Consider the following 24,400-nt stretch of genomic DNA (forward strand, 5'->3'; position numbering starts at 1 on the left):
AGGTGCTGGGTTGTGAAGATTAGTAGAATGTGGCTTTTTGTTTCAGTGACCAATGGGAGAGACAGATAAAAACAAATAATACTAATGCCAGGTGATTACTGCCTCAATGAAGGTAGATCCAGAGTAGGAAAGCTGAGATACATACAGAGAGATGATTAACTTTATGACGATTTTAAGCACTAACTTTTAAGAATTTGTCCAGGTTCATATGGTGAATTTCAGGGCTAAAATGTAGGTTCCTGGCTTCCCAATCAAAGCCTCCAACTATTAAACCAGATCTTCCTGCTTCTCATGACCAGTCCCTACAATTAACTCCATCCCTGCCTCACACCAGATTATTTCCTATGTTGAGGAGGCTGCTCCGGTATTATCCAACCATAGTATAATCAAGTTAGGAGCTATCACCATTGCAAATTCCCCTCAAGCGAGGAGAAAAACAAAGGCTGCAGGAAATCTGTGGCCTTGAGACTGGAGGCAGCTGGGTGCCCTGGAGGAAGGGCCAGCAGGTAAGAGTAACAGCTGTGAGGGACACAGCAGGTTGTGGCCCTGTGGCAAGACAAGGGGTGAGATTAGGGGCCAAACACCTTGGCCTCCCTCCTTTCCTACTCATTGTCCTCCTGGCTCCTCCTATTTGGTGAACCCAATCAACAATCAGAAAGCGAGGGAGCCCAGGTGGCCCCCTATGTAGGTCCTCTTTCGAGGACCTCTTTCGGCTCACAGAGCAAGGCTGCCCAGGGAGAATGGTTGGGAGGTGCTGAGAATGAGGGCGGCCACAGGAGTAGCCACCTGTCTCAGGTAGGGAGGCGTGGGCATTGGCATTGGCAGAAAAGTTGCCAGAGATGTCTCTAGGTTCAGCCGAAAGTGAAGCATGGTTCAAGGTGGGAGTCCAGTGGTCACTGGTGCTGAAGGGCCTGAGCACTGAAGAGAGCAAAAGACACAGTGAGCAAGAGGAAATCAGGAAAATGGGGTTTTTCTAAAGGCAAGCAAGTCAGGAGGTAATGCTCAGGAATGCTTTCCCTGGAAATCCTGCAGCTCTGAGCTGTGCCTTGTAGGTGACTGATAAATTGGCTCCATTTGTGATTCAAAGTCAAGGACTCTATCAAGTGGCCTGGAAGGAAGCTGCCTGGCTGTGACTAGGCCTCAATCCTTGACATGGTGCCTCCTTATTTTTTATTGGGATTGAGATGGTGTTTATTGGACTTGCTCTCTTTAGGTGTGTCTCTCTGTAGTATTTTTATTTCGTATATTAAGTGCTGTCCCTTGTTGGAAGTTGGTATTTGGAAACTTAGAAGCCAAGAATTGACGGCTGTTTTTTCTGCTTCTGTGATCACATCCTAACCTGAGGGAGTGTGAATATCTGATGATTGAATGGATGAAGGTCAAGAAGTAGAAGAAAATACTGTAGTTCCATGTGAATTTTAGTGTCTTTAAAAAAAAAATCTCCATCAAAATGACATTGGGAATGTTGATAGGGATTGCTTTGGATAGGTTTGACATCTTAACAATATCAACTCTTTAGATCCATGACCACTAGATGTCTTTCCTTTTATTTGTGTCTGTTCTCTTTCACCAATGTTTCGTACTATTCAGTGTGTCTTTCTCACCTTAAGTTTAAAATAAAAAAGGAAAAAGAAAATACTGTGAACAAAAAACATATGTAAGTTAATATATCAAGCTACGTTTTTATTCCAAGGCTGTATTATTAGAAAGGTCGCAAGGAATTATGCTGGGAAAGCATCTTGTCCTAAGGCATTGTCTGATTTTTATCCAGCCCCCTCCCACACTGCAGCCAAAGTACACTTCTTCCTCCCCCTGTCTGTATGTTGAGCTTTTGTTTACAGTATCTACTGTGCTTAAGGGTTTCCCTGCCCCATCTCTCCTATCTGTCAAGTTGTTACCCATCCCTCGAAGCCCAGCTCAAGGGCCCCTGTATAGGACACCTTCCTCAATCACTGCAGTCAATATATTGTGCCTCTATGGTCTCACTCTGTCCTTTAGCTTCATGTGATGGTTAGTTGTGTACATGTCTTTTCTCCCCCATAAGGTGTAAACTCCCTGAGACTGGGTCCCATCCTGTGACTTGTCTTATCTCTGATGAGGCTTTGACTCATGAAAGTACCCATTTGAGTCCTGAGGTAGCAAGCAACAGAAACAGATTCTGGTTAGCTTAAGTAAAAAGTGGAATAATACTGGGTATCAAAGAATTAGCAGAACACATGAGCTACCAAGGCTCCAGAAGGGCAGCTCCAGGGCTCTGCATAGCAGCAGAGGTCACAGGCCTCCTTCTCCAGAGCCCCACTGGGAGCATGACTCCATTCCTGTGGCCCCAGGTTGTGTGACTTTCAGCTCACAGCTTAACATTCCTGGGAAGAAAAACTTTATTTTTCACTTTTGTAGGCCCGGTGCCCTCCTGGATCATCTGTCATGCTGGCCACATGCACAGAGTCACTCAATATAGAGGACGTGGGGACCACCTTGGTGTATCCAGGGGTACAGCCAAGGGGAGATGGGTTGGAATTTCCAGACTTAAGCAGCTATTCCTGTAGGCACTGGCTGATTTATAATAGGTAATAGAAATGAATGATAAAACCAGGCACTTTCAGGGGTGCCTGGGTGGCTCAGTCAGTTAAATGTTTGGCTCTTGATTTCGGCTCAGGCCATGATCTTGCAGTTCGTGAGTTCAAGTCCCATGTGAGACTCTGAGATGACAGTGAGAAAGACCCTTGCCTGTGATCTAACCTAACTTCCTCATTGTAGAGAGATAGAGGGCCTCCCAGCTCTGTGCCCACCTGCTGCCCCAGACCTTAGGTTGTCCACTGATGTCAGTATTGCCTGTCTGGAATGGGACCTTATTTCTTTGTGCATCTCCTTCCACTCTGCCAGCTCTGGATATGGAGGTAGAAACAAGTGTGACTTCGTTGGAGTATATCAACTGGGATCAACTTGCTTGGCTCTTGTGAAGGGCCTGAAACTTCACCGGATCAAATTCTGTTTGGGAAAGTGGGTGCTGGCCCGCAGTAATTCTACCCAAGGGCTATGTCATCTCCAGCTCCTCTATGCCTCCCATCCCTGAAGCCTCCTGTTCTTCTTCCCTGGCTCCCCAGCTGCCTCCCCCACCTACAGCTGTGACCACCCAGCCCCTGGCCTCTACCCCAGGACCTCCCCTTCTCACTCCAATATAAAAGCTTCCATGAGAAGTTTGTGTTCCCTGACTCTAGCAGAACTCTCTTTAAGAAAACTTAACCTTTCTAACTCCAAAAACTTCATGTGCTTTGTAACAGTAATTATTTATCATTTCTTGTGGACAGTTTTCTATACATTCATCAGGTCTGGGGCATGTGCTTTCTCCCCTTTTATGTCTTGATCAGAACTTTAAGACTTTCCTCCCGGCTCACTCTCCTCCTCTCATACAAATGGTGCCTGAAAGGAAATATATACGGTATTCTTAAATGATGTTGTCACCTCTCACTCCAAGGAAGAAAAATTGTGCTGAAAAAGCATTCACTGTTTATTCTGGGGAACAACTGGGGGCATTTGATAGCTGGCATTTTATTGGCCCCATTGGGAAGCTAATCATTTAATTTGATTTATTGAGTAGTTTTGTTGGTTATGCTTTGTTGTGTTTGGCCCATACGCTGAGAAGAGAGAAATGACAGCAGTTTCTTGGGTCGAACCACCTCTTAAGGCAGGTTTCTTAACCTCAGCACTGTTTACACTTTGGGGTGGATCATTCTTTGTTATGGGTCATCCTGTGTGTTGTGTGATATTCAGCAGCATCCCTGGCCTTGTCTCCCTGGATGCCAGTAGCACCCTTCCTCACTGTGACAACTCAAAATGTCCCCAGACATTACCAAATATCCCCTGGGGGCTAACATCACTCCTGATTGAAAACCACTGCCTTGGGGACATCTAATATGGATCATTCTGATGCCACATCATTGAACAACCTTCTATTTCATTTCAACATTTCCCAGTAGGGCTAGCCCTTAATCGAGGGATTGCCAATTATTTGTTATGACATGGCTACTTTAGCTGCATCTAAATCCTCCTAAAAATTAATACACGGGTGATCTAGCTTATAGATCTATCTATTGTTAGTGTCACTGAGGTGAGTTCCTCTTCCAGAGACTAATACACCATGAGGTCAAAAATTTTTTAAAGTTTCAAAATCTGTAAAACTGATCATCAAAACCTGCACTAAGGAATTTCGGCTGACCAACCTGAAACAGCAGTACAGAATAACTTGCTCTTATACCCTGAGGAAGCAGAGAGGCTTAGGGAAAGAGACAGGAATGATTCCATATGTCTAAGTTAAAGAATACGGACATTCTGTCCTGACATAGCATGGATTTCTGTAAAATAATGAGCTCATATGAGATTGCTAAATAGGGGGAGGATGACACTGTGACATGGAAGCAGTGTTAGTTATTGTGTGATTTTTTTTCCTTGCACAGGGAGTCAGAGGGGATCACACTATCAGTAAGAGGGAAAGAGCCCTCTGTTTGGCTGTAGGACTAGAAAAGCCCTTTCAGCTCTACAATCTCATAACAGAAACAGCCAGGGTCACAGGAAAAGAAATTATGCATGTATATATAAGAGGATTACACACATGTATGGGCCTTTGCAAATTAACCAGTTTACAAAGAATATCATCATTAAAACTGTTTCTATTTAATTAAAATCAGTGATATCTCTTGAAAAACTCCTTGTTTTTGAGCCTATAAAGAGATGAATATCCTCCCTTTCTTATATTAAATTTTGTTTCTTCAAGTTGTTTTTTTTTCCCTCTGAACATCAACAGATCCCACGAATCATTGTTCTAAATGCTGGATAAGTCTTAAATAGGTCAACTGTTGAGAGCAGGCCTCTTAATTTACAAGCTGATGGAGCATGTTCTGGTGTGTCCCATGTGACCACGTAGAGTGAGTATGACCTTGCTTCATGAGGTACAGTTTGAAAGACACGTGGAGTGACCTTATTGGGCAATTAGAACAGGTACTCAAGGGACAAGGGAACTGCCAATGATAGTTTCCAGTTCTGGAGTACCGACTACATGCCAGACACAGTGCTTCTGTAAATTAGGGTTCATTATCCCCATTTTATAGGAAACAGAGGCTCAAAAGGAGTAAGTAAATTTCCCAAAGAATCCACACAGCATTTTCCAAGCTCTTAAAACTATATGCTGCCATTGGATGGTGGAAGATGTGCACACATGCATATGGGTATATACAAATGATGTGAATAGGTATAGAAGGCTGAAAAAAACCATTGAAGCAGGGAATGCCATGGCAGGTGAATAGGCACAATGATGTCCCCACATGAGGGTCCTGGTAAGCGTAAGTACTAGTGACTACAGGCTTTTCTACTTTTTCTGTCATTTAGGATACACGTAAAATTCAAGATAGCTCTGGCTCTTAGCCATTCATGCTTGGATGACAAGGAAGAGATGAACCATGCTGCTGTCTGAGCAATTGGTGCAGGAAGCAAGCATCACCGAGGAAATCAGAGCTTCTCTGGGAAAGGTAAGTTCATGTCTCTTCTCACTGCATGTATATTATCATGTGAACAGCTCCTGGTATCATAAGCATCTCAGTTTTACTAAGCATCATGTTTTTCTAAAATTATGATCCAGGTGGTGGCAATCTGTGGCCAAGATGTTGCCTGGAGTTGAGCGCAGGCACAATAGAGAAGTTTCAGACAGGTCAGTGGGTGCACATGTATTTCAGATGAAGGCATTGTCATCTGTGTCAGTATTTAAATAAATTCCTCCTGGTGCCTGAAACACTGCCTGGAGAGTGAACTCTTGATTAGCTGACATTCTGCTAACCAGAATTCTCTACAAACTGTCACTTCTGCACATCTGTTCCCCAAATGTGATTGATGGTTATGATGAAGATGCTGTAGGATTTCAGGGGGGATTTATAAATCACCTAAGGAAGTCTAAATGAGATTTACAAACATGTTAGGGCTTAATTTACTTTTCTATGAGTTAAAATTCTTGAAAAATTGGTATTCTAGGGACAAAACATACATGGCAATTCTCTCTAAGGTGCTCAGTGGCAGAATGGACCTCTCTAGTTGGTAGGTTTATTTTAATTTGCTCAAATGTTCAGAAACAAGTCCCAAAGCTCTACTATTATAATTACAACCATGAAGATTAAATCATAAAATTGTAATAGTGAAGGAAAAATCTGGTGATTCTGGTAGGAAAAACAGGGGATTCCCTGTTGTCCATCTTTACTAAGAAGGAGATAAAAACAAAATACAATTGAGGGCCTGGAAGTACAAAGCCTGAATCATTGTGACAAAATATGGAATTTAAGGGTCTGATATATGGGCCGGGCATCACACATCCATCTGAGTAATGTGCATTATTAAATTGATTTCTATATGAATTAGAAAAGAGAAACTTGACCTTGATTACAAAGACAGATTAGCAGCATGGATGATGCCTTCCTAGCAAATGGAAATACTGAATATTAAATCATACCAGGGTGGTTGAGAGAGACAGATAAAGTATCCTTGTATCATTGACCAAGAAGAGTAAAGAGCAACAGTCTTCAGATCCACAGAGAAGCCACATTTTTCTCTTGTGTCATTTGAATTGGGGACATAGACTGAGACTTCAGAGGCTCCAGCCAGGAGCCTCCAGTTCCATATGTACTGAGCTTAGAAGTTGCCACTTCATCCAAACAATAAGTGAAAAGCTGAACAGACTGAAATATCAAGAATGCTTCTTGGATCCATAAGAGGAGAAGTACAGGGCAAACCCCTGCCCTGAGACTGAAGAGACAGCTGAATACAGGGCATCAGAACACAGAATCCCAGGGAGAAATCATCACAGAAGCTGGCCCGGGAAGGAAAACCTGATCTGTAACTGATTAATTGCTGGAGACTCAGTGTGAACAACTGGGAGAGTGAAAAACTCCTGACTCACTCATAGGGGTCCCTACAATATTCTGAGATTTACCTCCAGGAGCAAGCTGGTAAGCCAAATTCCCACAACAAATATCGGAGGAAAAAAGTCCCCTCAACAACTTCTGGCAGAGGAAGGGGAAAGACACTCTTGGTGAAATGTACCAGAGCACTCTTTCTTAACAAGCCTGCCCACAGGGAAATTTAGTTAACCAGAGTGTAACCTGCTGGGGTATAGTAAGAGACTAGCTGACCCCGGGGAAGGGAAACATCCAACTCCCGCCCTTGCCAGCCCTCCTGTTGCACCTAGGGGAGAAACAAAAACCTGAAAAACACTTAATGAAGTTCACAGTTCAGAGGCATAGGCTCACTAAAAGACTCCAAGCTAATCATAGAACAATGGAACACTTCCCTCCCCACACCTCACCACCACATTACCAAAGTCTTATTACAGAAGCTCCTTTTGCCTGGTACATCATGTCTGGCTCTCAAGAAAAAAATCACAAGGCATACCAAAAGCTAAAAACACAACTTGTAGAGACAGGACAAGCATCAGAACTGGACATGGTAGGAATGTTAGAATGATCAGACCAGGAATTTAAACATGATATGGTTAATATGCTAAGGGATAAAGTAGACAACATGCAAGGGCAAATGGGCAATTTAAGCAGAGAGACAGAAATCCTAAGAAAGAACCATGAAAAAATGCTGGAGATCAAAAACTGTAACAGGAATAAAGAATGCCTTTATTGTGCTTATTAATAAACTGGTCACAACGGAGGAAAGAATCTCTGAGCTAGGGGATATATCAGTAAAGACTCCAGCCAAAATATTTCTCTTGTGAAGGCCTTGGTTTGCTCTTCTTAAGAATAGTTAACAATATATTATCCTCTAACAGAAGAGTTTGGAGGAATAATTAATAATAAACTACGCAAAAGCTAAGCACTAATCATGAAAAAGGTTTATCATGGTAACCATTTGCTTTAAGCATGTACTTCTGGCAAATCACCAGAAAAGTTCCACATTTTTATCTTGTTTACATAATGAAGGTTATGTGTGCTCTGATATGAAATAGAGACAATTTTTTTTGAAAGAAGATTCCTGGAAAAATTGTGTTTAAAACGATTAGCTGGTTCTGAATAGGGATACTCCATCATGTTTCTCCCACTGAACGCAGTTGTAAAGCCTGGAAAGAACACAATAAGGAGGACTCTGAAGAAGTAAGTACTTAGAGGAAATTTTACACCATTAAATTCCTATACAGTTGACTCTTGAACGACATAGGTTTGAACTGTGAAGTCCACTTATACCTGGATTTTTCCCCAATAAATACAATACAGTAATGTAAATGTATTTTCTCTTATGACATTCTTAATAATATTTTCATTTCTCTAGCTGTATATAATACACATAGTGTACAAAATATGGGTTAGCCAACTGATGGTGTTATCAGTAAGGCTTCCAGTCAACAGTAGAGTATTAGTTGTTAAGCTTTTGGAGAGTCAAAAGTTATATGCAAATTTTCAACTGCACAGGGGTCAGCACCTCTTATCCCATGTTGTTCAAGGGTCAGCTGTATTAGAAAAGGAAAAAGATCTTAAATCAATAAACTTTCTTTTTAGGAAACTAGAAAACAAGAGCAAAATTAAACCTAAGCAAGTAGAAGAAAGGAAATAATCAAGTGCAGAAATTAAGGAAATTGAAAACAGAAAAACAAAATCAGTGGAACAAAAGCTTATTTTTTGAAAGAGCAATGAAACTGATATGCCTCACCTGAAACTAATGTAACATTGTGTGTCAACTATACTTCAGTGAAAATTAAATTAAATTAAATTAAATTAAATTAAAATTTAAAAACCAGATAAGCCTAAAGCAAGACTGAACAACAACAACAACAAAAAGGAACAATTTCAACTTGATAAGGGTATTCTTCAAACACCTACAGCTAATAGCACACTCATTGGTGAAAGATTGAATACTTGCCCCTAAGATTAGAACAAGATAAGGATATCCATTTGCACCATCCAAATGTCCTTCAACTAATGAATGAATAAACAAACCATGGTAGCTTCATACAATGAAATACCATGCAGCAATAAAAAGGAACAAACTATTGATACACACAACAACTTGGATGAATCTCAAAGACATTATACTTAGTAAAAGAAAGCTAGTCTTGGAAATTTACTACTGTAGTATCCCATTTATTTGATATTCTCAAAAAGACAAAAGTGCTGGAAGACAGATCAGAGGTTGCCAGTTAGGTTATAGGGGAATAGTTGGGTTATAGGTGGGGGAAGGTGTAACTACCAAAGTGTAGCATTTGTTGATTTATTGAGGTGATGGAACTATTCTGTGTGGTCATGATGGTGATGGTGATTGATGGCGGTTACCTGAATCTATACATGTGTTAAAATTGGTAGAAATGTACACCCAAAAAAAGTAAAAAAAAAATAATCCCTGAGAAATCACTTAGGCCACTTGAATTTTTTTATCAAGTAGGATTAATATGTAAACTATCTCAACTAAAATATATTGCTGAAGAAGATTCCACAGTCTCTCTTGGTGACAGTCCTAGAACCAGCCAGCATACCTTTTCCCATCACCTTTTAATTTCCTTCCTGCCATCTGTCTTTCAGTGTGTTCACCTTTAAACCTGCTCCCAGAAAATGTTGTCATGTCAAACATTGGATGTGAGTCAGTGAGTTACCTTGAGCTGAGCTGTTTGAATTTTGTCTTTATTCTAAATATTAAATAAAAGTTTATTTCTCCTGTAAGGGAATTTCAGGCACCTATGAGCAGGAAGGAGTTGTTTGGAGGTCATTCTTCCAACTGAAATCACTTATTTAGGAAGCTGTTTGCCCATGGATAATATTGGCCCTATTGATGGCTGTTTGAGAACCTTCTGTTGTTCTCAGCATTGGCTTCAAACTAAGACTCTTATACCTCATGTCACAAAATGGCAGCCACTTGGAGATCAAGGCTCAATGCTTCCTTATTCATGTTAAGCAGGAGAGAGAGCATTAACCCATCATTTCATCATGGAATATGCTTATTCTTTTCAGGAGCCCCTCAACAGATGGTCACCTCTAAACAAATAACAGTTGACTAGAGAAATAGTGGGCTGAATGGCTTACAATAATCAACAGATGGGAAATGTCCCCACAGTGTCTTCATCAGTAGATAGATTTTGGAGCCTCCCAGAATCAACATAATCCTGTCTCTCCCCTAGGTTTTTAAAAGATGATTATTTTCTGTTTAAAATATGTTTTTAGAAGTTATATACAAAGCATTTGGTAGCTAGGAGTCACTCAGTTAATGATAATGTAATAACAATCCTGAGACCAGCTCAGTAAGCTGCCAAGAACAGAATGCATCACAGTGATGAAAACAAATGTGAAGGGGAAGCAATGCTGTGCCATGCACAGTGGAACTTAAATGGGAAAAGTAAGGTACTTGTAATTCATTATTCCCTAAGGTGAGACTTAAGGCAAATATTTTTAGCCCAATTAGTCTCTGAAATTTTTAGCAATCCCTACCGTACAAAACATCTTGGATAAATTACTGGGTTTTTTTGTCCTGTCATATGTATAGAAGAAATACATAAGTAGAGGGATCTTGAAAGTATAGTGAGTCACAGAAATCTGCATAAATAAGGAGACTAGAATTTTATTTCTTGAACCTTAAGGTAATAATAACCTTCCAAAACAGTGGTTCCTAACCTTGGCTCTCCATTAGAATAATCTTGGGGAGCTTTAAAAGCCCTGAGTGCCAGGCCACATCCCAGACCAATAATATCAGAATCTCGGAATGGAGCCAGGTGGTTACAATGTACAGCCAAGATGGAAGGCTAGTGCTCTCCAGGTACATGCGTGGTGCTTTGTGCCTATCATTAAAGAGCTTCCATTGAAGTGATGGAGGTGATATATTCTCTCACCTACTGAAGACTTAAAACCATACCCTACTGGGAATCTCAGAGAAAATATAGCCACTTATAGTTTTTAGGTAATCTTGAGAGAACTGAATTAATATATTTCTGCTTTGGCTGAATAACTTAATATTTTCTGCCCAATAGGAGTTCTATTACTTTCTCTATGACTCTTCACTGTTTGCCACCTGTGAATTTTACATCCCTACAGTTGAATAAAACAGAAAGCCCTATGATTCAAATAAATATTTGTAAAACAAAGAAACAGTCACTCTGGCAAATTCAAGGATAAAGTGTGTGGAAAGTAATTAGTCATCAATATTTCATTTCAAATGGAGAGCCCCCCTCCTCCCTCACTATTTTCCTAGAGGGAATGTGTATCTTAAATATGCTAAGAAAATTCAGGTCTGCCTGTGTTATTGTGAATTTAAAAAAGAGCATTAGCCTGCCATTGCTAACTTTCTCACTTTCACCTCTTCCCTGGAAGCCCATTTTGAGATTTATCAAATTCATGTCTTTTTAAGTAATTTCTGTTGTGCGTTTTAATCAATGGATCCTTAATTCTACACATAAAGCAGAGGAGGACTAGACAGGTTAACTTTTTTCTACCAAGTTCTTACAACAGTCTGATGAATAAAGTTATTACAGCAAAAATTGAATTTCTATAGAGTTGTTGAAACCATTCCAAAATGTTTTATCTAAGGAAAAGAAGGATATTATCAGTTTACCTTGAGGAAATAATGTGTGATACAAGAAAAAACTTAAGCAGAAAAGAATCATCAATGGACACTAAAGATGAAAATTTGATGAAAAACTGGGTATTTATATATTCTCAAAGTGCCTTCTCATAAATTATTTATTCATTTCAAGGAAAATGCAGCAATGTTACAAGGGAAAAACCTGGCAGACAACACCTAAACTAAGTAATCAAAGATAACAACACCAGTAAGAGAACAAATACAAATCATGTGCCTCCTGATTTGATGCTCTGGGAAGAACATGACATCGCTTGTGTGGCATTCCTACCCAAAATGCATAACTGGAATCCAGTCATGAGGAAACATCAGGCAAACTCAAATTAAGGGGCATTGTACAAAATAACTGACCAGTACTTATCAAAACTGTTAAGTTCACGAAAGATTAAAGGAGTCTAAAGATATATGGACTGGATTTTTTCTTTTTGCTATAAAGGGCATTAGTGGGAAGAATAGTAAATTTGTTTACATATTGAAGATTAGCAAATAGTATAGTATCAATGATAATTTCTTGGCTTTGGTAATTTGTACTGTGGTTATATAAAAGAATGTCCTTATTTTTAGAAAAATACAAATTGGAGTATTTAAAAGTAAAAGGAAAGCATGCCTAATAACTTAGTTTCAAATGTTCATTAAAACATATATCTATATATAATATGCATACATACATATATATGTATACACACATATACAGAGAGACAAGGATAAACAAATTTTAGTAACTATCAAATTTGGAGAATCTGGGTAACGGGTATTGAGGCATTCTTTGTAAATTGTTTTCCAATTTTTATGACTGCAATCATTTCAAAAAAAAAAAGTTAAAAAACAGCGGGGGCAGAAATCTCTGTGCTTAAGGGTAGAAAGATAGGAAGGCAATGAGGGCAAACCATATAATCCTTAGCCATCTGGGGAGCATAGGAAGGTCGTGTTAAATTGGGAAGGGTTGGTAACAGGAAAGCTCAGCCAGTGCACAATGGAAGCTCATGTGTGTAAATATTCTTTTGATTTAGGAATCAAGGCTCTAAGATTTTGTGCAATTCCCTGGGTGTTTTGGAAATTTGAACTAGAGTAGCTACAGCCATTTTATTCCATACCTCCAAATTTTAGTTAAAAGAAAACATTTGGATTTTTTTTCGAATACATTCTGTTTAGATTGTATCCATTAAAATAGGATTTTGAAACTGTGAATTATATAAGGTTCTTGGACCTTTAGAAATAATGTCACTTGCTGTTGTTATTATTTGCAAACATCCATATAAATGAGTATAAGATTCAATCACTAAAAATGTTTTACCAGCCAGTCATGGTCCATAGAAATATACTCATAATAAAATGAATGAAATTACTGCTCTCTTATAAATACCCAGAATATATTTTTATCCACTTCTAGAGGTTAGTAGTTATTTCTGTGCCTGAATTATTTTCTAGATGCTTAGGTAAGTTCATGCCATAGAACTGATCCTAAAATCTGTTGAGAGACATTATCTTAAGTGTGCATTTCTTTCAATTGCTTTAGTCAGAGCCTGTAGAGACCAGTTTCTGGATAAAATAGGTCTCTACCCAGTAGGAAAGTGACTCAGCTGTTGATAAATTGCCCATTGATTGCAGCACCTGCATGTTCCCTTGACTCTTTATATATCTGTGTTACCCTATCACATCTTTCTCATCTATTCACAACTGGCAACATCATGCCAAACTTTGTATGTAAGAGATTCATGACTGAGAATATTTAGTTTAATAAATATTTATTGCCTTCTATGTGCTTGGCACTGTACAGGTTTATATGAAGTGTGTTTATATTAAAAATCATTTAAAATGGAAAATAAATATTTATACCTGGAATGTGAGTTTTATGTGCCAGCTTCAGTAGACAGAAGGAGAAAATATTTGCCAAGTCTGACATAGTGGTTTCCATACATTGAATGGAAGGCAGGAGCAGGGTTTACATTAAGCAGAGAAAGGATATAGAGTGCATGGTCCAATACTATCATCAATCCCAACTGGTGTTGGGTGGGGGCAGGGGTGAATAAAGAGAAGGGAGAAAAGTGCTTCCTATAGATAGTAAAGAGAGAGATTTTTTTTTGACAGAAGACAAAACTTATTTGACTAAGGATATTCTCAAAGAGTTAAAGTAAAGGAAACAAGTAGCGTATCCAATCCCACCATCACCAACAGAAGAAAGTTGATAGGTTATAGAGAATACTTGGGCCCTTAGCTGAAACTTGAAACTTTAAATATTTGTGCTTGGAGAAAAGATTTGATGCTCACCATCCCCCACTCACACCCCTGGTATCTCAATTATTGCGGGTGTTTAAGCAGGAACTAGTGACAAACGGGTGCCCCAAACAGCAGACCTTAAAGCCAAGTCATGAGATTGAACATGAGGAGAGTCACCTCCTCTCAGTTCTGTTGAAATCCCAGCAAGATAAATGAGAAATGCATTCAGAGAAAAAGGGGAATTAATAGGCTTTCTGTTCCTATAACATTAGGTGGACAGGCAGTGTACTTTCTGGGTAATGCTTCATGTCTTAAAAACAACAAACAAAAAACTGCCCAGGGCTATTGTGCCATCAGAAAATTATACTTAAACTATGTAATATGTGATTACTGAAAGCTCTCATGGCCATGAGCAGAGCTATGGTTTGTTTATAGCATCTTTAGTAGTAATATATTTTTTTAATGTTTGTCACAATTTACTCTCATATGGCAATGCATTTTTGATAAAGGTAAACATACTGTTTTGTCCAGCAGAAGGCTTTATCAGTGGAGTTAGAATTGCTTAGCAGAACTCTAAAATTACTCATACATAGAACTATTGCATTAGCCTAGCCAGAATGCAAACCCACTCACCCGGAAAACGGAAATTACTTTGGGCAGAAAGTCCTTCTGCTGTGGTAAGGATGAACCTTTTTCTCATTTCAGCTTTCTTTTCCATTTAGCTTTAGTGCCCGTATCTTTGAAATGCTCTGTTAACTTATTTTTAAATCACCAAAATATAATGACTTTAAATACTTTATCCAGAGTTGTTTTGTCCCCAGTGCCATAAAATTTCCATATGTAGGTACATTTTGTGGTGAAAGGCTAAATGTGAACTTTAGTTATGGGGCAGTCTACGATGCTGCAAGGTGAACTTTCTCTCCTCATTGTTTAAGGAGTCAAGTGCTTCTCTCTTTGTAACAGTGGGTGAAGAAGTACCACTGGCTTGATCCAAGCCACCGCAAGAGTTCTTACTGGAAGATCTGGGACTCACTATGGCAGAGAGGATATTTTAGGATGGAGGTTCTGATGACATAACCTCCTGGGAGAAACCCAGGCCCTTGTTAAGAAACGGAAACTCTCTCCCTAAAATGGCTATCCTTTTAGCCATTTATTATTGCCTATATTATTTGCCTATATTATTTTGCCTATTGATTGCCTATAAATTAAAAAAAACTGTTTAAATCAAATTCCATTTTTTAGTTTGGTTATTGTTTATTTTTCCTCAAAGTTAGTGTTTTGGTAAATGGAAAAGAAATATGTATTTGCTACCTACTAAAACAAATCAGAGATGGTTTGGATACATTCCCACTCTTCTGAGTTAGTGTAATAAAATTCTTCCTTCATAATCAAACAAAAACACAAGCATGGGGCGATTTTTTTCCCTCCAGATTTAGACTATGCTATATATATATATATATATATATATATATATATATATATATATACACATCACACAGCAGCATGTTTCTTTTGTATATCAGTATTTCATGTGCATTTTCTGGCTATAGCTGGAGCTCAGTTTTTAAAACAAGAGCCGCCTAATATTCTCTACTTTACATTATGTACCCATTTCTCCTTAGTCTCTTCTTGGGTGGATATTCAGGTTGCACTCTTCTGCCAGCAGGGTTGCAGTAAACATCCTTGTGCATAAATGCCTACATTCTCCTTCTTCTATATCTTTCTGTTAGATAATAAAATGGGATTGTTGAGTCAATAAGTATGAATACTTTAAATGTCAGTATAAATACCTTAGAATTTTTCCCCAAAATGTAAAAAATCAACTTAAACCAGCAAGCTGTGAGAGTGTTTGACTTCCCACATCTTTGAAATCATTGCCTTATATAACTCTTTTAAATTTTATCCAGATCTGGGGCAGGAAAGATACCAGGTGAGCTTGGGACATCTTTGTATGCCAAAACACAGGATGCTTTCAGTGACTGATGGTGTTCTGTCAAGGAGTCACATAATCTGGTTTGAAGGCTTCCAACCAACAGAATTGGGACAGTTTAAGCATCAAAAAGAATAATAACTGTAATTGATTGAAAAACACCATATTGAAACACCCCATATACAAAATATGTTTTTTTCTTCAATTTCCTTCATCAAAAGACCACCAGGAACACCTGTACCTGAATAAATTGAATTTATTTTTCTTCCTCTTGCAAGCGAGAATATATACCATGGGGAAGGAGTCTTGGGGGAGCACTGAAGGAGACATTTCCATAAAAGGGTGTTAGAAGGAATTTATTCTCAGATTTGGCCTTTAGTTGGATAATTTGTGGGTGAGTCTAAGGAAGCAGAAATTTGTTCTAGATTGGGTGTTGTCAGAAAGTGGAGGTAATACTGTGACTGAGTACCTTAATAAGTGTTATGTATAGGAAAAGCAGAATGGAGCAAAGCAGCAGAAGTCACTTATATTAGCTAAGAGAAGAGAGTGGTATTCTGTGGATTGCAACGTGACTTTGTCTGAAGAGGATGTTATGCAAGATTTTTTATGTCCAACAGGTGAACACCATGGCTTAGCTGTAATCATTAGATCAATCGGTCAGCTACAGCTGAGGACCAGTTGTGAGAGTCAGATTATTCTTGGATATTAGGAGTTGCTTATTTTCTAGGTAGGTAGGTAGGTAGGTAGGAAGGAAGGAAGGAAGGAAGGAAGAAAGGCAGGAAGGCAGGCAGGAAGGAAGGAAGATACACAAAAGAGAATGCCAATTTGCTTGTTTTTTTAATTAGAAAAGAGGAAGTTATATATGGCAGTAGTTCCTAGCCCTGCTTCTTCCTCAGAAAATTGGTTATGAAGCAGAAGGAATTAAAGAATTACTTATCCTGCTTTTCTGTATTAGAATAACCCAGTAGTTCCTTGATGATGAGGGATAGCTCTTCTTAGAGAATAATGCTAACTTTAAATGTTGAATAAATGATAAAAGTAGAAAATTGCTATCTTTCAACCCATAATGAAAAATTCATTCAAGCTAAAATTGTCAGTGGATGCTAATGCAATTAGGAGAAAGATGAATGGAGGACTGGATATTTACATGTCACTGGAATATCATTTCACAAATTACCTACTGGTCATAACTAGGGAAATAGAACATTACAACATAGGAACAAGTTATCGCTGTCCTGATCCAGTGAACAGGGGATCATAGAACAGAAACAGTGGACAACAGATTTTATCTGCACACTGATGTAGTGCAACAGGCCAGTGTATAGCACCATCTGTGAAAACCTCTTGTCTGGAATGCTTAGTCTAAATCTAATTGAGCCTTTAGATCTGACTTCAGTTTATAGGAAATACAGGGAAAAACATAAGGAAAACCACAAGGAAGTAACCCAGGAGATTGGATGTTATATAATTCAACTGGCCCAGTCTCTAACAAATCACAACCATTGAAATAAAGTTGGGGGTGGGGATTCCATTCCAGATTCAAAGAGATTCCAGAGACAAAACAACCAAATGCAATTAGTGATCCTTGACTGAATTACACTTTGGACAAACCAGCTGTAAAGAATATTTTTGGGTCAAATGGGTAAATTCGAATATAGGCTGGCTGATAGATAGCATGAAAGAATTCCTGTTAATTCTGTTTGTTGAAATGGTATTGCGGTTATTTAAGAAAATGTGCTTTTGCTAAAAGGAACATAACTAAAGCATTTAGGAAGGAACAGTGTGATATCCTCCTGTATTCTCTTGGGAGCATCGAGAGGCCCAAACATGTATGGAGGAGTGAGGAAGTAAAACATGTTGGGTAAAGTTGTAGTTAGTAGTATTTTTAACATATTGGTAGAGAAATAAAAGTTGAATCCTGACAGCTAAAAAGAAAAAGTATCCACTAGAAGAAAGGAAAAAAAAAGTAGAACTTCCAAATGAATCTGGGAAAGAAGAATAAAGAAAAATAACCCTTGGATGAAAAAGCAAGTTAAAACTAAAATTATATATTATCTAGAAAGAAGTGAAATGTAAATAACTCATAGAAAAGGCTATCAGCACAGATAAGTTTCTCATCAAAAGAAAATTTAGAGCTGCAATTTTTTTAAATAAAAAACTAAGAGGAAATTAAATTTTTCAACCATCAGAAGTTGTAAAAAGAACAACCAGATAAAATGCAAGAAGCTAAGATTGGTAAATAATAAGGATAAAAGCAGAAATAAGCAAAATGGAAAACAGGAAAAAACAGTAGAAAGGAAAAATAAAACCAAAAGTTGGTTCTTTGGGTAAAACAATAAAATCACCTTTGTCAAGTATGAGTAAGGATTTTAAAAAAGCTAAAATATACTATGTGAGAAATGGGAAAAAAGATTTAATCATGGATCCTGAAGAGGTTGTAGATATTAAGAAAAATAGTATGTGTAAATGTAAGATAATAAATTTTAAAATCTGGGAGAAATTAATAATTTCTCAGTTTAAAACAATACACTAAAATTGATTGAAGAAGCAATATAAAATGTGGACAGACCAACAAAAATGGGAACAATAATTAAAGACCCTTTATTTAAAAGAAACAGACTAAGATGATTTTACAGCTGAGTTCTATCTAATCTTAAAAGGACAGATCATCTCAATATTTATTTAAACCATTCCAGACCACAGGGACTCTAGCATTATCTTAATATAAAAATCTTAAAAAGACAGAACATAAATAGGAAACCATAGAATTATTTTGCTTATGAACAGATATGTAGAATTTCAAAATAAAATATTAGCATATCAAAGAATAATAGTCATGATAAAATAGGATTTATTCTGGAATATAGGGATAGTACTAAATGAAATCAATCAATATAATTCATTACATTAGCAAATTAAAGAACCCAAACTGCATGATTAATAGATACTAAAAAGACCTTGATTAATTTCAGGACCAATCATAGCTTTTTTAAAAACAATATAAAAAAGAATAAAATAAAACTACAGTCCTTAAAATTGACAAAGACCATTTACCAGAAACAGGCAGCACACATTAAATGAGGAAATCTCAAATTAAGAGTAGGAGGATACCTTTCGTAGCACTGCTATTATTAAATATTGTTTTTCAAGTTTTAACTAATTCAATAAAACGAGAAGGAAGTTATCAATAAACATACAGGAAAATTAAAAATTAGATTTTCATCATCAATATGATTCACTAAGAAAACTATCAGAATGCCAAAACCTATTAAAATTAATAAAGTAAGTTAGAAACAAGATAATAAATCAGACAATTTTTAAAAAAATCCATAGCAGTCATCTGCCCTAGAAATGATAAATTAGAAATGAAAATGTGAAGATGAGGGAGAGATCCTGTGGCTTTCCTTTCCTCCGGCCACCCTCCTTCCCTTTCTTCTTTCCTGTTTTGCTAAGGTTTGTAAACTTGGAAATATCAGTGACTGTCCCCTCTCTCTTGTATATTTTACAGAAGAGCATAGGTATTTTATGGTATAGACAGAAAGTCAAATTCTCTGGGTTTAAACCCAGGCTCTGCCTTTTACCAGCTCTGTGAATCTGGAGGATGATACTTTAAATACTCACCCAGATTTTCTTCTCTGCATGTAAGTGTGTGTGTGTGTGTGTGTGTGTGTGTGTGTGTGTGTGTGTGTGTGTGTTGTATTCATCTCACCCTTGCTGCCCTTCGGGGTTGGATATCCAGAGATGCTGAGATTTATTTGTTCAGCAGAGTTCATGGAGCACTTACCTGTGTGCAGCTGCTGATTTAGGTATCAGAAATACATCAATAAACAAGACAGATTAGGCCCTTGCTCTTTTCAAGCTGATATTCTAGTAGAGGAAAAATAGACAGTAAATGGATAGACAGATGATAGATGAAAAGAGGATAGATAGGGGCGCCTGGGTGGTGCAGTCGGTTAAGCGTCCGACTTCAGCCAGGTCACGATCTTGCGGTCCGTGAGTTTGAGCCCCGCGTCGGGCTCTGGGCTGATGGCTCAGAGCCTGGAACCTGTTTCCGATTCTGTGTCTCCCTCTCTCTCTGCCCCTCCCCCGTTCATGCTCTGTCTCTCTCTGTCCCAAAAATAAATGAATGTTGAAAAAAAAAAAAAAGAGGATGGACATATGGTAGATTAGGTAGAAAGATGGCATATAGAGTAACTAGATACACAAGAAAAATATCAGACAGTGGTATTATACAAGAATTAAAATATCGTGATGGTGTTCTAGTTATCTATTGCTATATAACGTACTCTCCCCAAACTTAGTAGCTGAATAAAACAACTGTTTTATCTTGCAATTTTGAGGTGAGGAGTTTGAGGAGGGCTCAGCTGGGAGAATCTTCTGCTCCTCATGGCATTATCTGGATGGTATTCAGCTGATGGCTGGTGTTGTGTGGATGTCTGGTGTCTAGGTGGGGTGGCTTGAAGGCTGGGATTATTGCCTAGAGTGCCTACACACAGGCTGCCCAGCATGGCAGGGTTCGGGGGAGCCAGATTTCCTGCAAGGCAGCTCGGGGCTCCAAGCAGGAATGTTCCAAGGGGCCCAGGCAGACACTGCAAGGAGCCTGGCCTCAGGAGTGCCACAGTGTTACTTCTGCTGCAGTTGACTACTCAAGTATGTCATGAAGCCCAGCCCAGATTCAAGGGGGAGGAAATTAGACTCTTCCTTTCAAAGTAAACAGTGACTGAAAACAAAACAAAACAAAACAAAAACAAACTAACAAAAACCCCATAAAGTAAATAGTGACTTGGGTGAGCAGGAAGGCTGACTGAGGAGGTCACATAGAAGCCGAGAGCTGAATCATATGAAGGATGGGCCTTGAAGACACAAGGAGAAAAGGGAGGGGGTGTTGTGAGCTGCAGTTAGCAAAGCCATGGGGGCCAAATTAGGTAAGATTTTATAAACTCGACTGAGAAATTTGGATTTTATTCTAAGTACTTCTTACTTCAGGAATTACTTACAAAGGTTTTAGCAGAGGCCAATGGAATCTAGATTCTCTACAGAATTGCCTGTTGGGGAAGAACAGGAGCAAGGGTAGGGAGGCTGAGAGACATTTTGCAATAGTCCAATGAGGAAGTGATGGTGTGTGGACCCAGGTGGTTGTGGGGAAGGTGGTGAGAACTAGACAGATCCAGGATATGGTTTGGAGGCAGAGTCTGCTATACTTCTTAATGGATTAGGTGTTTGGATTGTAGGAAAATCAAAAAATCAATGATAATCCCTACACCAAGATACGTTTCAAGAAATCTAAAAGCAGAAACCTCTCAGAGGTTCATCCTCGATTTTTTCCCTTGTTTACGTTCCATATACTCCATCCAGTCCACCACCAGGTCCTGTTCATTCTACCATCAAACATGTCCCAAACCCTACCGCTTCTCATCACCTTCACAGCCAGCCCAAGCTGCCAGCATCTCTCACCCAGATTATTGTAACAACTTCCTGGGTGGTCTCCTGCTTGTACCCTTAACTGCGTAGTCAGCTCTCATCAAGTGCTCAGAATGATATTTTTTAAAATGTAAATCAGGGGCACCTGGGTGGCTCAGTCAGTTAAGCTTTGAACCCTTGGTTTTAGCTCAGGTCATTATCTCATGGTTTTGTGAGTTTGAGTCCTGCATCAGGCTCTGCACTGGTAGCTCAGAACTTGCTTGAGATTCTCTTTCTCTCTCCCCATCTTTCTGATCCTTCCCCACTCTCACTGTCTCTGTCTCTCTCAAAATAAATAAACTAAAAAATAATAATAATAAAGTAAAAAAAATAAAAATGTAAATCATATCATGTCCTTCCCTTTCTCAAAATGTTTCAATCTCTACCTCATTTAGAAAATAGTATAAAGCCCTTGCCATGGTGTGCAAGCCTTCACCATGCAGCCCCTGCTGTCCCTCAGCCTCACTCCTAGTCTCCTCTCCTTACCCTGGTCCTGCTGTTCTGATCACGGGGAGAATGCAGCTGCCTCAGGGCCTTTGTGCTTCCTGCCTTCTCTGCCTGCAGGGCTTTTCTCATTCCCTGGCTTCATTCAAGTCTCTGTTCACCTGTCTCAAACTCAGGGACACCTATTCTGACCTAAGACCCCCACCCCTCAATGTCTGGCACCGTAACCCTCTTTCATATGTCTTCATTGCACAAATTGCCCACCTGCAATTCCATTTCATTTGTTTGTTGTGTCTCTACTTATTTATTTGTTGTATGTTTATTTACTGTATATCAGCATATAAATTTCATGAGGGAAGCAGCCTTGTCTCTCATGTTCTTTACATATACCCAGAACTGTGCCTGGTACAAAGAAGACATTTAAGTAATATTTGTGGAAATGAACAAATGAATAAATGTTAGCTGTTATTATTATTATTTTTAATGTTTTTATTCATTTTTGAGAGGGTGAGACACAGAATCAGCAGCAGGCCCCATGCTCTGAGCTGTCAGCACAAAGCCTGACATGGGGCTCAAACCCACGAACCGTGAGATCATGACCTGAGCTAAAGTCAGCGCTTAACCAACTTAGCAACTCAAGCGCCCCAGCCGTTATTATTATTAATAATATGTAGTTGTGACTAGTATGAATTGGTTGCCATATCCTCTTGATTGTTTCCTTCAAAATGACTCTTCACTCATACCTCCTTTTCATACTCACTGCCACTGCCTGGATCCAGGCCCCTCTCCCTTCGCACCTGATGACCACTGCAGCCTTCTTCCTGGGCTCCATAACTCCAGGCATGCTCCTTTTCCTTCTCCAGGCCTCTGTCATAGCACTACCTTGTCAGTCTTTCTAAAACATTGCTTGATCATTTCACATCTCCTTTCCAACAGCGTGAAGTCTAATCACTGTAGACTTATAGTCATTTCCCTCATAGCTGATCTCTTGGTTTTCTTCTCCAGCTTAATTTCCCATTACTTCCTTGTGTGAACCCTTGCCCCCAGCCAAGTTGCTATACTTGCTCAAAACTGGTACTTTTCCATGCCTGTGAGTTGACCCACACCACTTGTCCCATCTCCAAACCTTCTTCACTATTCCAAGTTGAGCTCAAATCTCATATCCCTGTGGCTGCCTCAGAAGCAAGAACTCCCTCTACTCCTGAGTAGTCTGAAATTTATTTTCCTTACACCTCATTTGGACCTTGTATTGGCTCAGTCATAATTTATAGCAATGATACATTTTGTATACTCAGTCCTGTTTTCTCAAATATATAGTCAGGAGGTCCAATCACTCACTTTAGCTTAAGGCTCACAATTGGATTCCTGCCCTGTCCCTTATTATGTGCACTTGGACAGATTCTGTAATCTTTCCGAGTTTGTTTCCTTTTCAGTAAAATGGGGATAATAACATTTATCTCGTAGTGCTATCATTAGAATTGTATGTGTTCAAGTACGATGATTAATACACAGTGGACATCAATTAATTGTCATTATTCCTTTTTGTTTTGCCCACAGTGCCACTTCATAATGTGATTGATGGATTTGCAAATAGGTGGAGAAATATTTCAACAGTCATTATACTACCAGCTAGCCATATCATGCATATTTCATAAAGACTACTGCTTTGAAATAAATGTTTATTCTCAGTGCCTCTGTCTGTTTTGCTTTAGGCATTACTGTTTTCGCTTGATCAATGACACCAGAGTCCATCTGGGCAGCACTAAAATTTCCCTACTTTTTCCTACCCCCATGGGAGCACCGATCACAATGTCTTTCCTGCAGTGAAGGTGTTCATCATGCACAAGGATGGGAATGATGACAGAAATGATCACTTTTGCAACAAGATTTCTGGAAGGTGAGTGATTCACGAAATGTAGTTCTAGAAATAAGCTTATCTGAGCAGCAGAACCATTTACTGGGATTGACTCAGGCACACAAACTCTGAAGTCTTCTCCAGTCTTAGGTTCTGGGAACATCATTCCCACAATATTGAGTAGGCTCTTTCCTGGCCTTTTTGGTGATGTTATAATCTGTGTTTTTTATTCTGTCCAATTTTCCCTCTTTGATCTCACCAGTCAGAGCTGTCTTTAGGGGTCTAATTCAGTCCTTTCCGTGCTGGGAAGTCTGTACTGAGAGGAAGATAAGGATACAGAAAACTCTGCATAGTTGTCACTGGGGCTCACAGCTAGGAGTCAGTCTCGGCACGGGGGCTATGTGGCTCATGCTTACAGGTCACTGGGCAGGAGATGTACTGCCAGTGCCTTGTCTTTTGATTGCGACATATATCATGAAGGACAGAGCACCATCACAGAACTGGTGGGGCAATATTGTTTTCTTTTGTTTTCCTCCTACACAACAGGGACAAGATGGAAAGTTTAAAATTTGCAGCCGAGGTGATGCAGTCAAGTGGATCAGTCGGGATCTCGGCAGCAGGCAGCATACTCACATGGGGAATTGAGGAGAGCTCAGTAGAGGAACTGCTTATATAGGTGCAGGCAGGGTTAAGTGAAGCAAGGGCTTGTACTCCAAGGTCAGCAACAGCAAGGGCTCTTACCCATTAGGCCAAAGGGTAAGAGAAAGGAGTTATTACCAGAATCCAGAGAAATTTACCTGTAGATCTAAGAGAAAGCTACCTAATAGATGCCATGTCTTCACTAAAGGTGTCTACAGCTGATGGTGACTGGGCAGGGAGCAAGTTGGAAGAAATAA

At 39.1% G+C, this 24,400-nt stretch overlaps 1 long non-coding RNA gene across 1 annotated transcript in view; it reads left to right on the plus strand.

Moving 5' to 3' along the window:
* The window catches only part of LOC123383903, a 185,826-nt gene that overhangs the window by 153,015 nt on the left and 8,411 nt on the right, over positions 1–24,400 (plus strand). Inside the window, exons 2-3 of the long non-coding RNA XR_006594276.1 lie at positions 5,383–5,522; positions 23,362–23,546. This is a non-coding gene — a long non-coding RNA (uncharacterized LOC123383903). The remainder of the gene's footprint in view (positions 1–5,382; positions 5,523–23,361; positions 23,547–24,400) is intronic.

Source organism: Felis catus, chromosome A2 (assembly GCF_018350175.1).
Source record: "Felis catus isolate Fca126 chromosome A2, F.catus_Fca126_mat1.0, whole genome shotgun sequence".
NCBI lineage: Eukaryota > Metazoa > Chordata > Mammalia > Carnivora > Felidae > Felis > Felis catus.